This window comes from Heterocephalus glaber, unplaced genomic scaffold (assembly GCF_053883595.1).
Source record: "Heterocephalus glaber isolate CG9 unplaced genomic scaffold, H.glaber_assembly_v1.0 deba00001673, whole genome shotgun sequence".
Lineage (NCBI taxonomy): Eukaryota > Metazoa > Chordata > Mammalia > Rodentia > Bathyergidae > Heterocephalus > Heterocephalus glaber.
This window is the reverse complement of record NW_028258410.1, coordinates 6,279,343-6,282,809: the sequence shown is the minus strand read 5'-3', so window position 1 is coordinate 6,282,809 and position 3,467 is coordinate 6,279,343. Positions and strand designations below refer to the sequence as shown.

The window sequence follows — 3,467 nt, the reverse complement described above, 5'->3', positions numbered from 1 at the left end:
AAAAGTGGAAACAAAGACTTTGAAATAGGGAGGGGTGGAGGGATTGAAGGGAGGGCAGGGGAGTGGGGAAAAATAAGAACCATGATACATCATGTAAAGGTACAATGATGAAAGTCATCATATTGTGTACCTAAAATGTACGAATTAAATTAATGAATAAAAAATTTTATCCTTCCATATTCCCCATGCTCATATGACTACATACATTTATAAGTGGATACATATATGGTGTTTTTATTTTCATCTGATAATAATATCATGTTTTATGTAGTTTTGTGCTTTCCTTGTTATTCCACAGTAACTTGTGGAAATTCTGTGAATACAGTGCTGATATATTTGTAATTAGTTCTTTTAAATGTCTGTTTTCAATTTAGTAGGTTTCATGTTCTACTCAATGATTTCTCTATTAAAATTCACCTTAAATTTATTTTATGTTTTTGTTTAAGGCCATTATAAATAATGCCACAAGACCTCCCATATATATGTCCTTATGTACTATGGCTTTAATATGCAATAGATTCCAAAGAGTGAAGTGGTTCTGATAAAAGATATATGTAAATTTACTTCCAAAACAAATTGAAAAATTATGTTCCAAAAAATTATAAAGTCTCAATGCAAGAAAGTTCTTGGGTCATTTTTACTAACACTTTTAAATTGATCAGTTTTAAAGTATGACATATATAAAATAGAAGAGGTTTTCTTCATTTTGTCTTTTTTGTTTACAGGTGAACTTCAGCATCCTACCCTATGTTTATGGTCATTTGGGGTGGACTTTTCCTTTGCTTCCATGTTTATATTATTTGCCCAATTTGCTATTGGCTTGTCTTTTATTTATTAATTTCTTAAAGATGTTCCTTATAGTTTAATAACTCTTTTTATGTCATTTAATTTTAAGTTCTTTCCCAAACTATTTTTGTGTGTTTATTTAAAGTATCATTACCTACACTCTTAAAAACTTATGAAATTGAAAATTTCTTTGTGCTTTTTATAATTAGTTGATTAGATTCTTCCAACTGTGATTAGCTTGCACATGAAAAACTAGTTGCAGTAGAATCATTTTTCTTTAATATAAGTCATTTCTCCCTTTCTAGTTTTTTTTTTCAGACACTACCTCTCTACAAAATCACAGTGGAGAACAGTGCTTTCATTAATCTTATATTGTTTTAGTCTCTGATAGTTGTAAATCATGATAAATCATAATGCCTGCTTATAAAATGAATGAACAAATTATCCTACAATTTAATGAGGTCACTGCTAATAATTCTATTTGCTGATAATTTTGTTCTGAGCAGTGATAGGAGAAGGACATATGGAAAAAAGGAACAATGTGACTGAATTCGTGTTCTTGGGACTCAGAGCCTCCAGAGTCAAAAAATATTATTTGCAGTGTTCTTGCTGATGTATGTGGTGACAGTGGCAGGCAACCTACTCATTGTCGTGACTGTGATGCTCAGCCCAGCCTTGGATTCTCCAATGTACTTCTTTCTTGGCTACTTATCCTTTATGCATATCCTTTATTCTAGCACAGTTACCCCACATATGATGATAGATTTACTCCATGAGAAGAAAACCATTTCCTTTGAAGGTTGTATGACTCAGCTTTTTTTAGAACACTTATTTGGTGGTGATGAGATTTTGCTCCTGGTTGTCATGGCCTATGACTGGTATGGGGCCATCTGCAAACTCCTGCATTATCTGACCATCATGAACCATCGAGTGTGTGTTCTATTGCTAATGTTGGCCTGGGTTGGGGGTTTTGTTCATGCTGTGCTTCATATTCTTTTTGTTTACAATCTTCCTTTCTGTGGCCCCAATGTCATCGACCACTTCATCTGTGACATGTACCCCTTACTGAAACTCACCTGCATGGACACATACATTATTGGCCTCACAGTGGTGACCAATGATGGGCCGATCTGTGTGGTCATCTTTTTGCTCTTGCTCATCTCCTATGGGGTCATTCTGCACACCCTGAAGAACCTGAGTCAGGAAGGGAGGCACAAGGCCTTGTCCACCTGTGGCTCCCACCTCACCATGGTGGTTCTCTTCTTTGTTCCTTGTATTTTTATTTATGTGAGACCTCCCTGTACCTTGCCCATTGATAAATCCTTGACTGTGTTTTATACTGTTATGACCTCAATGTTGAACCCCCTCATCTATACTGTGAGAAATGCTGACATGAAAAATGCCATGGAAAGGCTCTGGGCTAGGAAACAACACAAGTGAAGTAGCAGAGAAATGTATCATTTATGTTCAATGAACTGTTGCTTCTTTACAGGAAATAACAGATGATTATTTCATTGTATTCAATTTTCCATGAGGTTTAATATCTGTGCATAGTGGAAAGCATTTATTATGTGAATTCTTCCAATGATCAACATACATTTTACTATTAGAATTTTTTAGAAAAATATGGTATTTAGTATAAAATGTTGCTGTTGGTTTATTTCATAATTAATATTGTAAATTTCTTAATTAATGAAGGATTTCCTTATGTTCCTTACATAGTTATTCCTTTTTTAGAATTACCAGTTGTCATGACAGATATTGAAATAATGAAATAGGAAATAATATGTAAATATGTACTTTCCTCTTTCCTTCACAAGTTCAGAAAATATTAATACATACAATGAACTCTTGAAATATATACTTTTGCATTTGTAAGATGCTTTAAATATAAGATTTTGTTCATATTATTTAGCAAGTTATGATTGGATGAGAATACTTTATTTTAATATTAACTATAAATATAAAGGAAGAAACTAAATAAACTTATGCAATACACAGAACTATGACTAAATTTTCCTTATCTTCCATAATAGAAAACCTATGATCTGCTTAGATAGAGTAACATTTGTGTGTGATGATCTGGAGGGAAACCATAATGGCATGTTAGAGCTAATAGTGTACTGGGAGAATGCCCGCCTGTATCTCCAGGGACTCAGGAAAGGGGATAAATAAAAAGCCCTTATACTGGAAGACAATGTGTTAGAGAAGCCCACTGGATGATACCACTATCAGCAGCACCTGGAGGGGGAAGCTGTATGGGCATGCAGTGGCTTTGACAAGTGTGATCTGGGTTAAGAGAAGTGACAATGAAGCACCACAGAGTGGGCACAACACCACTGCCACACTGCTGCCCCAAGCCCTGTGCCTGTGAAGTATCTGTCCTCACCCCCGTCTTCCATATGACCCCATCCAGAGTTCCCTCAGGATCCTTTATGCCAGCCATCAAAGCCTGCTGAGCTAGGAGCCCAATGAACTCTCCTATTGACTTCTAGATGCTCCTGAGATCCAGGCAGAAATGCACTTCCCTTCTGAGCTCAAGACACCACTGAATTTTTGGGGTAGACAGCCTATGACAGGTGAGGACAGAAAGTTAAGACTATGCAGAATGTCAGAGAGAAACAGTGGGATGAGTGAGAGTTGCATGGTGTCACAACTGAAGCAGTGTGGAAATCGTGGAT

The 3,467-nt window shown here is 35.8% G+C and overlaps 1 pseudogene; it reads left to right on the top strand.

The window, feature by feature from the left end:
- The first annotated feature begins 1,300 nt into the window (after window positions 1-1,300).
- LOC101721780 (olfactory receptor 4A47-like) lies at window positions 1,301-2,226 on the top strand (annotated as a pseudogene).
- Window positions 2,227-3,467: the final 1,241 nt, after the last annotated feature.